Raw genomic sequence first — 12,690 nt, 5'->3', positions numbered from 1 at the left:
ACTAGTGAAATATGTATCCTCATTTATCTAAATTTCTGATATTAAAACTGAAACTAATCTTCATAAAAAAGCTTAAAAAAATTAAATGACCGTTTGCAAATCCATATTTTTGGTGGGCCTTGACTGTTGAAACCTTGGCAACGTTGTTCAGATACAACTTAACTTAGTGAAAACCCAGGCTAACATAATTATTTTCGCATCAACACTAAATATCTCCGTTAGGTTTCATTCAAATATTACTCGCGTACGTTCTTACCATCACAGTGCTATTTTGAATACCAGCCTTTCCATATAAAGAGTAGCTGACACGTACAAGCTCTATATATTAAAGCAAGTGTCGGCTCGACGTGAAGTAACTCTTTTTTCAACAGAGGTCACTAGCATTGAAATCAAAACAAGATAGTTAAGCTACATTTGGACCCAAAAGGCGGGACATAAAAGTACCCTCGCGTTGATTGGCTCGTTTTTTAAATTTGACAACAACCTAAATTATAGTAATTTTTAACAATATATTTTATATGGGATATATAATCTAGGTTAAAGTCCACTAAGTAGAGTATAAGTTGTTTAATTATAATAATTATAAATGGTTATCTGACGACGTTATTGTTTCGCTGTTTGGAATTTTAGTTTCCTTTTCCATTAATAGATGGCCCCACGCTCTCCAGTAAAGTAGTTTTTTCTAAGAATAGACGCTTCAATAAATCAACCTCCCAGGACATCGCCAAGAAGTCAAATTTCCGAGAGCCAGGAGTCCCTGCAAGTCACTGTTTATATAGTGCTTGTTAAAATAATGGAAATTTTTCACCTTTACCGCAGCAACAAGCGTTTCTTTTTAACCAGGTAGATTTTTCGACATATTAAGGCTTGGCAAAAACACGACGTTCTGTTTACAGTTGAAAAGTCTCCATTATTTAAACAAGCACTATATAAAAAATACCTTGCGGGTCCTGGCTCTCGGAAATATTACTTCTTGGCCATTTCCTAGAAGATGTGTTATTTAAGCGAATATTGGATATATTCATGGCCATCTCTAATAACAAGGGCCTTTTCATAATACAGGTGCCAATGATACAGCCGAGAGTTGTTTTAAGGCAAGTGTCGGTTCGACGTGAAGTACCTCTTTTTTCAACAGATGTCGCTAGCGTCGAAATAAAAACAAGATAATGAAGCTACATTTTTACCCAAAAGGCGAGTACTTATAGGTACCCTTCGCGTTGATTGGCTCGTTTGTAAATTGATCAATAACATAAATTGCAGTAATTTTAAACAATATATTTTATATGGGATAAAAAGTTTAGGTTAAAGTCCACTAAATAGAGTATAATAGATCTAAATATAATACTTTAGAATGGCTTAATGACGACGGTATCATTTGGCTATTTTAAACTTTAGCTTCCTTTGCCATAAATAGATGGCACCACGCTCTCCAGAAGTCGTTTTTTCGAAGCAATGCCTACGTTATTTAAATTTTGGCTACCTAGCCAAAATTTCAAATTTTTAAGAAATTCGCGCCAAAACGTTTTCAATACAAAGGCTTAACAGAAAATCTATCAACAAGAAAGAATTGTTTATACAAATTTGTTACACGTATTATTACGCAATATTTAATTATAATCGAACACTAAATAGTTTAATTTTAAACATTTAATCTTTGTAATTATTAATGATTACGAACCTTTTAATAATTCCTAGGGCAACATCTAGGTCCAACCTAATACCTTAGAGTAGTATCAGTGCTACATCACGAAACGTCACCCATGCTTTTTCCTATAGAGAAAAAAATGCGCCTAAAATGGCGGCCATAGCCAAAGCTACGAGGTGATATTATTCTATTGAGACAGTCACTCTCCTCTTCATCACTCGAGTTGTCTGCTAAATCAATGCCTACGTTATAACGTACGTAGGCATTGGCTAAATATAGCACCTCGAAAAAAAGGCGCGTAAACTTTTCAAATCGGACCGAGTGACGTAAATCGCAATTGCGACAGATTTTGGCGAAATCAAAATATCCGTAAAAAAATATAAAATAATTAGCGCGCATCGGCCTCTATAAATAACGTAGGCATTTTTCGAAGAACCGGATAGATTCATAGCCATCTCTAATAACAAAGGCTTCAATGATAGAGCCGACAGTAGCTTTAATACTTCCTGGCGAATCGCTGAATGGATTTTATTGAAACGTTTATAGGACTTAGGAGAACTTGACTCGCCAGTTTTTCGCAAAGTTGTAAGTTGGGGAATCCGAATGTCATAAAGAGCAAGAGGGAGAGGGAGAGGGGGGAAGAAAGTGACTTAAAGTGAAGAGCCACTGCGGGGGGGGACGAAGGGGGAAGGAACGGGGTTAAAACGCGTCGAGCTCGGGTGGGCTCTTAAGCGACATCGTCCGCTTAACCCGGTCGCATTAGTCGGGCAGCAGCGCCATCTGTACGCTGAAGCGGCGAATGCTGAAGGCCAAGAAGCTGGAAGCCGATGCATTTAGAAGTTACCTAATTATAATCCCTTAAGGTTAATATTGGCGAGTTTTCGACTCAATTAAGCGAGTCCGACCGGCCGCTCTGATGGAAGGACTCTCTCCGCGGCGCGGTTAAAATCTCTCCGAAACACTGCCGCGCTTTAAATTCGGTCTTAATCCGGTAGATGGCGCTCTTTAAGAGCCGGGCAGGCTTTCCGTCACTCGAAATGAGCGTCTTCGCGCGGAATGCAGAGGGGAGAGTTGGCGGCGTTTCTTGCTGCGACGCGTGTAACCCGCTTCGAGAAATCGCTTAATCTCCACCACGGTATTTCTGTTCATATTAATTTCCAAAATGCCCTACAATAAAAGATATCGACAATAGGGACTTGGCACAGTGTTTTTCAATAGTTCTTACCGTGGGGAGAAAAATGTTACCACAATGGCGGCCATGGCCTAAGCTACGGAGTGCCAAGTCTCTATAGTTTTCGAACGTTGCCTACGTTATTATAAAGGTCCGTGCACGGGTAGTTTCTTCGATTAATTTCTTAAATTTTAGTTCGACAATAGGCGCTTAAATAACACATCTACTAGGAAATGGCCAAGAAGTAATATATCCGAGAGCCAGGACCTGCAAGTTACTGTTTACATAGTGCTTGTTGAAATAATGGAAACTTTTCACCTGTAAACAGAACGTCGTGTTTTTTTATGCCTTAATATGTCAAAAATGCTACCTGGTTAAATGGAAACACTTGTTGAGTACCGTAAAGGTGGAAAGTTATTTTAACAAGAACCAAATAATCAGTAACTTACAGGTCCTGTCTCTTGGAAATATTACTTCCTGGCGATTTCCTTGAAGATGTTTTATTGAAGCGCCTTTTCTGGCCTCTAGGTTATCTCTATACCCCGTTGCCTAGGCAACAGGATGGTTTTCAACTTTCAAGACTCAAGACCAGCAAACAAACATGGCGTCTCAGAGTGCATATTTCATTCATTTAAATAATTTAAATTTAAATTGTTATTTTGGAAAAGCCTAACTTTTTGGAAACCCCTTATTCGGTCGAGATCAGAGTGCCATCTTACGTTAATCAGAAGCAAAGAAACAAGTCATCGCGTCGTTAAAATGTAGCTTACTTATTATTAAAAACTTATGGTCATAGGTTATGCAAATTAGCATAACATTGGCCTTCTTGTTTTGATGTTGCTGCTGCGTCATGGGTGACGTATCGATGACGTTCTACTACGAAAAGCCCTGGACATAAGAGAAAATTCAACGAGGCACCCTGTTTTTAAGCATAAACTGAACTGAACTTTCACGTATTACGTGACGAATGAGGTACATAAAAACCAGCTCAGCAAGCGTAGCTTATTTTATAAAAAGGTCTATTCACTTTCGAGTATAGGGTAAGACACGTTAAATAATTATGGACCCGATTAAAGGGAATATAACCTGCAAAGCAATCTTTATGGAATACCCTTCAATTTCCATGCATAGAGGTGCCAAACATTTATAAAGACGAGAGCGGCCAGAGCTGCAAACGTTGGTGTTCCACAACAAATACCTGATGTTATATTCCCTATACGCCCCGAATGTATTTGGCGCTGTATGCAACATCCAGTAAAAAAAAAACCTTCGCCAACTAATATTTACTTGAGACAAAGGTCTAAAATGAAATCGCTAAATTATTGAATATAATAATCAGCTAGGCTAATACCCAAGGCACCACCTAAGGCCTAAGTCATCAAGTGACTTTTAAAGCCATTAATTCAGGTGGTCGGGTTAAAATGCGTAGGAGGGTGGTGGCAAGCCCTTCATGCCACGCGAGCCGACAGCTCCCTGCACTAACTTTTACCGTTAACTTCAACAAGTTTTTATAGAAGGGGAAACCGAAGAGCTCGGGGAAAATCCCTTAAACCAGTGGGGAGATAACTCGCAAACTCAACGCGGAAGGAGTTGTTCCGAGTTTTCACCCAGTGCCACAAGCTGGTATTGAACTGAAGCTTATTTCGGCGAAATCATTATAAATTATTGAATTGGAACATAAAATTGATTATTATAATAGGTTTCCTATTATAATAATCAATTTTATGTATAATAGGTACTTATTTTGAAATTTCAAAATCTACCAACAAAGATAGATAAACTAGTAGCTTGTCCTCGGTAGCTGAATATAGTGATTCGTCTTTGTAGACGAAGTTTCAAACCCCTTTAAACTAGGAGTATTAAATTAATTAATTAGGATAAGATTGAGTTAAAGTCTTACATTAACTAATAGAGAAACACAGCGCGAGTTAAATGGGGCACAAAATTAAATATATATTTAAGATAAGTCTTGTTTCCTCCTGAGCTATTTGCGAATCTCTTGGCAGCTCAGAGGAGAAGTCTTCGTACAAAGTGTTTTGTTACTTCAATCGGTTTGAATGCCAGTTTTGACCGCCTACGATAATTCTTACAAGTTAGTTCACACGTGCGAAATCGCGTCAGCCCGGTTCGCTTATAGCCAAGGCTTAACGCCATTTCAAATTATGACTAGAATTTTGAAAATACTAAAATATATCCCAAAACAATTAGTTAATCAGGTTTACTATACATATAGTAATATTATTTGACATTATTTAGAATTTGATCCCCATTATTTTTTAAAATACGAGCAATTTTACTTCCCCGCCTTGTCGTTTTGAAAGCGATTCTAAGCGAACTGACTTGGACGAGTTGCTTCCCGAACCAACACGAAGCGATTTCTCACGCTGGTTTTGAAAACCAGTTATCTAAACGAAGCGAATTTAGGGGTAAGTGTGAACGTAGGTTTAGAAATTGGACGTCCCTAATCTAAGGAATGAGGTTTCGGGTCCTGGTGAGGGTCCTGGTCGACATTAAGACGAAAAGCTCCCGCTAATTCCATTAACAGAACGGCCCGGCAATTACTCTTACAGCTAGTTTCCCCGCCGCAGACGAAAGAGGCGCACCGCTCTCCTTAATTCAAGCCATGCTTGCCTTTCTGCACTTTCTTTTCAAATTGATGCTCCCGCGTAATGTAGGTTCATTACAGTTATTATCAAGAATGCGGGAGAATACGCAGCCACCAGCCAGTGATTCCCCGGAATTAAACCACGCCCCTTCGCGTAATCTTTCCCCCTTTGGCTGGTAAGGGAGAAGACACTACGTTACGATCTCATGCTGTTTCTCTTCGTGTATAAGCAAAGAATATAAAGCCCCAGGAATGGAAAGATTGATATTATTGTCCGCGTGTTTTGGTTGCGTTAGAGACTTCCGGCAGAGCAAACCAGAGTAACCGGAAACGGTTAACGCAACCCGGTCTCTCTTTGAAAACGAGAGGCGCAAAAGTTCCACTAGACGGAGCTACACCTTCCATTCCTGGGGCTTGATATTGTTTGGTGAAAGCATGGGCCAAATAATGAAAAATCCAGGACATGACTCTATGCGAAAAACCCGTCCAACAGCGCTAACACCCGACCACTATTGCCCCCTATTGGGAAAAATGCACGATCACGGACCTACGTCATTTTTGGGGCAAATTTTTTAGGGGCAGTTTTCAAAAATAATACACGTGATCGCCGTAGTAAATATCCTGGAATATTTATTCACAGTTATCATATCTAGTGTGGTTTTAAATGTAAGTACTTTTTTTACGTACTAGGTTCATAATTAGTATAATATATATAATTATATAATATTAAACATATACTTTCCTAGAATCGTTAACATTAATCTAAAAATGAAGGGCCAATATGGCAGGATTTTCGAATTACAACCGCCACTTATTTCCGAATTTCGACTTAGTCAACACAAGATGGCGTTCGGGAAACCGGAAATTTCTGCTTGATTTTGCTCCCAATTTATTTTATTTGCACCTTTTCCCCCTACTAAAATGGGCGCCTGTATCTTTTGATGGACGACCGGTTTAGTACGTGTGAAGGTACCAGAGGCATGTCCTGGATTTATCATTATTTGGCCCATGGTGAAAGTCAGAGTTGGAAAGAATCCCGTTTTTATTTTCATAAAAACCCAAAAAACCGGTTTATTTGGTTTTAACATGGACTAAACTAAACTTAGGGACAGAAGAATTTTGGCAGCCAACGATTGTTAAATGTGCGCTCTAGCGGCATTTCTCGGAACTAACGACAAACCGAGTCAAGGGGGGTGAAACCATGGGGGGTGAAACCATGGGGGAATGCAACACAAGTCACCTTATGGACGTTTTGGAAAAGGTATAAAGAATACATTTTTCATGTATTCTTCATGGTAATTACCATACTTGAAACACTGTTGCAAGTGAGGTAGACACGCAACTTTTTCCTCATAATGTCAACTATATTATTTAATTTAGTACTAATTTATTGTCTAACTATATTTTAAATAGTAAATAAAAGCAACTAAAATAAAAGAACCGTTCCTTGACTAAAATAGCAGATAACAAACTTTCAAAATTAGAATAAAATATTTCAGACGGCTGCAGAAAGAAGGCAGCATGTGTTTCCATTTTGACTCGTAGGGGGGGGGGGGGGGTTGTGGGACGCGACATTTAACAAGCTGTTCTTCATCTGCTACCCGTCCCTACATTTTGTTTAGTCCATGGCTTAAACCTGTTTTTTTTGTGGTTTAAATCAGGTTTATATAAACACTGCTTTATTTTACTTTAATCTATTTTTCACTTTTGTTTAACCGTGCATACTTATTACAGATCAACTAAAAATTAACATGAGTATTATAACAAGCCTCACGTGACCAGAACCAAGTTTTAGTTTCATTTTTGATTTTGTATAAATGCAGGGTGACCAGGAAAATGCCTCGAAAATTTTATAGAAAAAATAGGAGATTTTCAAGCGAATTAAAGGAAAACATAGTAAAAACCATAAGCAAAAATAAAGATTCTTATCGAAAAACAGTAGATAAAATAAAGTGAAATATTCGATGACGGAATGTTTTCGGTTTATACTACATGAGAAAACCTAAGGAATTTATAGGAAGGTATTGAAAATATAGGAAATGTGGTCACCATGTAAATGTTTTAGAAATGTAATCATTTCGGTAAGAAAATGTACAAACATTTTGGAATAATTTTAAGTTAAAAAAAATAAATTATTAAATAAACATTGGTTATTTTAAAAAAATCACTTGGTTTAAACCATGATTTAAACTAGCCAACCCTGGTGTATGTATCATGAAAACAGAGGTTATACTTGCAGTCACATATTCTCTGTTAAAATGAAAACATTCTTGGTAACATAATTGTAGCTGGTTCTTCCCCGGCGTGGTGACACCGTCTTGTCCTCCCAAATCTCCCGACGTGCGGACAACTGGTTCGCGTAGCCGACCTTATTGTGGGCGGGGGTAGAAAATAGGTTTCTATATTTAGCGGAGCGCCTTGCCTAATTCCCGTTGCACCCCTTTTTCCTGGAAGTTCACTTCATTAACTTGCCCAGTAATTGGATTCGCTTCCTTCATTTCCATTATTGGAAGAAAGGATTAACATTATAAACTCTCATTCGATGTTGCACATAATTTATTTAAGAAAACGAAATTGAATTCAATGTTCATTTATGATTTCACTAAGTTGCTGATAATTTATTTAAGAAAACGAAATTGCTGATAATTTATTTAAGAAAACGAAATTGCTGATAATTTATTTAAGAAAACGAAATTGCTGATAATTTATTTAAGAAAACGAAATTGCTGATAATTTATTTAAGAAAACGAAATTGCTGATAATTTATTTAAGAAAACAAATTGCTGATAATTTATTTAAGAAAACAAATTGCTGATAATTTATTTAAGAAAACGAAATTGCTGATAATTTATTTAAGAAAACAAATTGCTGATAATTTATTTAAGAAAACAAATTGCTGATAATTTATTTAAGAAAACAAATTGCTGATAATTTATTTAAGAAAACAAATTGCTGATAATTTATTTAAGAAAACGAAATTGCTGATAATTTATTTAAGAAAACGAAATTGCTGATAATTTATTTAAGAAAACGAAATTGCTGATAATTTATTTAAGAAAACAAATTGCTGATAATTTATTTAAGAAAACAAATTGCTGATAATTTATTTAAGAAAACGAAATTGCTGATAATTTATTTAAGAAAACGAAATTGCTGATAATTTATTTAAGAAAACAAATTGCTGATAATTTATTTAAGAAAACAAATTGCTGATAATTTATTTAAGAAAACGAAATTGCTGATGATTTATTTAAGAAAACGAAATTGCTGATAATTTATTTAAGAAAACAAATTGCTGATAATTTATTTAAGAAAACGAAATTGCTGATAATTTATTTAAGAAAACGAAATTGCTGATAATTTATTTAAGAAAACGAAATTGCTGATAATTTATTTAAGAAAACAAATTGCTGATAATTTATTTAAGAAAACAAATTGCTGATAATTTATTTAAGAAAACGAAATTGCTGATAATTTATTTAAGAAAACAAATTGCTGATAATTTATTTAAGAAAACAAATTGCTGATAATTTATTTAAGAAAACGAAATTGCTGATGATTTATTTAAGAAAACGAAATTGCTGATAATTTATTTAAGAAAACGAAATTGCTGATAATTTATTTAAGAAAACGAAATTGCTGATAATTTATTTAAGAAAACGAAATTGCTGATAATTTATTTAAGAAAACGAAATTGCTGATAATTTATTTAAGAAAACGAAATTGCTGATAATTTATTTAAGAAAACAAATTGCTGATAATTTATTTAAGAAAACGAAATTGCTGATGATTTATTTAAGAAAACGAAATTGCTGATAATTTATTTAAGAAAACGAAATTGCTGATAATTTATTTAAGAAAACGAAATTGCTGATGATTTATTTAAGAAAACGAAATTGCTGATAATTTATTTAAGAAAACGAAATTGCTGATAATTTATTTAAGAAAACGAAATTGCTGATGATTTATTTAAGAAAACGAAATTGCTGATAATTTATTTAAGAAAACGAAATTGCTGATAATTTATTTAAGAAAACAAATTGCTGATAATTTATTTAAGAAAACGAAATTGCTGATAATTTATTTAAGAAAACGAAATTGCTGATAATTTATTTAAGAAAACGAAATTGCTGATAATTTATTTAAGAAAACGAAATTGCTGATAATTTATTTAAGAAAACAAATTGCTGATAATTTATTTAAGAAAACAAATTGCTGATAATTTATTTAAGAAAACGAAATTGCTGATAATTTATTTAAGAAAACGAAATTGCTGATAATTTATTTAAGAAAACGAAATTGCTGATGATTTATTTAAGAAAACGAAATTGCTGATAATTTATTTAAGAAAACGAAATTGCTGATAATTTATTTAAGAAAACGAAATTGCTGATAATTTATTTAAGAAAACGAAATTGCTGATAATTTATTTAAGAAAACAAATTGCTGATAATTTATTTAAGAAAACGAAATTGCTGATAATTTATTTAAGAAAACGAAATTGCTGATAATTTATTTAAGAAAACGAAATTGCTGATAATTTATTTCAGAAAACGAAATTGCTGATAATTTATTTAAGAAAACGAAATTGCTGATAATTTATTTAAGAAAACAAATTGCTGATAATTTATTTAAGAAAACGAAATTGCTGATAATTTATTTAAGAAAACGAAATTGCTGATAATTTATTTAAGAAAACGAAATTGCTGATAATTTATTTCAGAAAACGAAATTGCTGATAATTTATTTAAGAAAACGAAATTGCTGATAATTTATTTAAGAAAACGAAATTGCTGATAATTTATTTAAGAAAACGAAATTGCTGATAATTTATTTAAGAAAACAAATTGCTGAAAATTTATTTAAGAAAACGAAATTGCTGATGATTTATTTAAGAAAACGAAATTGCTGATAATTTATTTAGGAAATGGACATTGAATTCAATGTTCATTTATGATTTAACGAAATTGCTGATAATTTGTTGAAGAAAATGAAATTGAATTTGAATAGTCATTTATGATTTAACATAATGAAAATGAATTAAAGATTAAATTATTACTAATCAATTGGTTTAAGTTCACAAAATTCAATAAAAATGTATTTATAATTAAATGCAGTTAATTTGATAAAGATAAATTAATTTGAATTAAAGATTAATTTAAGACTGATAGATATTACGGATAAAATTATTATGAAACTCAAATCAAAATATATTTAGTAACTAACCATATCGCAAATAACGTTTATAAGAAAACAAAATTGTATTGAAAATTAATTAATAAATTAGCTTAAGAAACAATAAGATTTTTTTTTTATTTTTTATTTTATTTAATACCCAAGTCATCTAGCGACTTATAATGCCACTAATTCAGGTGGCCGGGTTACAATGCGTAGGAGGAAGTGGTGGCAAGCCCTTCATGCCACGTGAGCCAACAGCTCCCTACACTCACTATTACCGCTAACCTCAACTGGTTTTTATGGAAAGAGGAAACCGAAGAACACGGTGGAAAATCCCTTTTAACCAGTAGGGAGATAACTTGTAAACTTAACGCGGAAGTTTTTCTCCTAGTTTTCACCCAGTGCCACAAACTGGGATCGAACCAGGCTCCTCTCGCTACGAGGCGAAACTGCTAAATGAGGAAATCTTTCTTTTGAAACATTTATTTGGCTCACGACAAATGAAAATTAGGAACCATTGCTATGAATAGTCCCGGGTAAGTTCAAACATGGCGATACGGAAAAATATCCAGAAAGCTTTTTGTTTAAATATTGGTTTGCATGTTTAATTACGAGCTTCGAAATTAAAGATCAACATAGACAGGAAGACCGCTTTGTTTGTTTTTAAATAAAACCGGGGAAAAAGGTTTCAAAGAGGCAGACATTAAAGTCGAGTTTGGTGGATCTAAGGCCGGCTTTCTAGGAAGGGGGCGTTCCCCAGAACAAAGAAAACAGAACCCCACGCCAACGAGGACAGCCGCACTCGTGTATAAATAAGGATCGAATTAGTTTAAATAAGAAGCTTAATGGATCTCGAAGACTACGAAACTCGACGTTGACGCCCGAGGCAATTCCTTAACTTTTGTTGATTTATTTTTATCCTGTTCGCACTAGTCACGGAATTGAGCACGACACGGGCTCAGTGGTGGGGGATTAAGGGGTACAGGGGTACATTGTACCCTGACAAGATTTCAGACGAAGGTACACTGTCTTAATGTATACCCCCTTTCGTCCAGGGGTACATTGTACCCTCACAAGATTTCAGTCACAGGTACAATGTCTTAATGTATACCCCCTTTCGTCCAGGGGTACATTGTACCCTCACAAGATTTCAGTCACAGGTACAATGTCTTAATGTATACCCCTTTCGTACAGGGGTACAATTTAACCTCCTCAAATTTCAGTCGGAGGGACAATGTATTTCTAACTACCCCCTTTCACCCAGGGGTACAATTTAACCTAATCAAATTTAAGTCGGAGGTACAATGTATTTCTATCTACCCCTTTCACCCAGGGTTACAATTTAACCTACTCAAATTTAAGTCGGAGGTACAATGTATTTCTATCTACCCCTTTCACCCAGGGGTACAATTTAACCTACTCAAATTTAAGTCGGAGGTACAATGTATTTCTATCTACCTCCTTTCACCCAGGGGTACAATTTAACCTACTCAAATTTCAGTGGGAGGTTAAATTCAGTGGACTCCCTTAAGCTTAAGGATTCATTTTACCCTCACCAGATTTCAGTTAAAGGTACAATGTATGTGTTTGTACCCCTGCGCTTCTAAAAATTTCATTAGTCTACAAATTTTATACATTTAAATTATAGAGATTTAGTAAAGAAGGATAATATTAATATTTGAACAAAGTAATTTGATCGATTTTATTAATTGTGTGGTAAAGCAGGGTATACGAGGACAGTCAAAAAGTAGCTGTCTGGACCAATATTAACAAATTGATTTCATTTTTCTTAACAAAATATAAAAAAAGTAAATAAACAATGGCTTGACCATATTAGTTAAGCCGTATTTGTTGTTAGCACACAAATTCTGAGTCCATTTTCTTTCCAACAACTCTACAACTACAATCTTCAAAAGACAATTTCAAATCGATGTAAAACACCGCAAATATACGAAATATTTCTAAAAACACTACAAAAATTATCTAAATTATATTTTTAATTTACGAAAAATTCTAGAAAAATTTACAAATACAGGAAATTTATTTATTGAACCTACAGATTTAACGAAAATGTTATAAATTCTGACAAAA

Source organism: Leiobunum rupestre, chromosome 5, assembly GCF_980474605.1.
Source record: "Leiobunum rupestre chromosome 5, qqLeiRupe1.1.hap1, whole genome shotgun sequence".
Lineage (NCBI taxonomy): Eukaryota > Metazoa > Arthropoda > Arachnida > Opiliones > Sclerosomatidae > Leiobunum > Leiobunum rupestre.
This window is presented reverse-complemented; position numbering follows the sequence as displayed.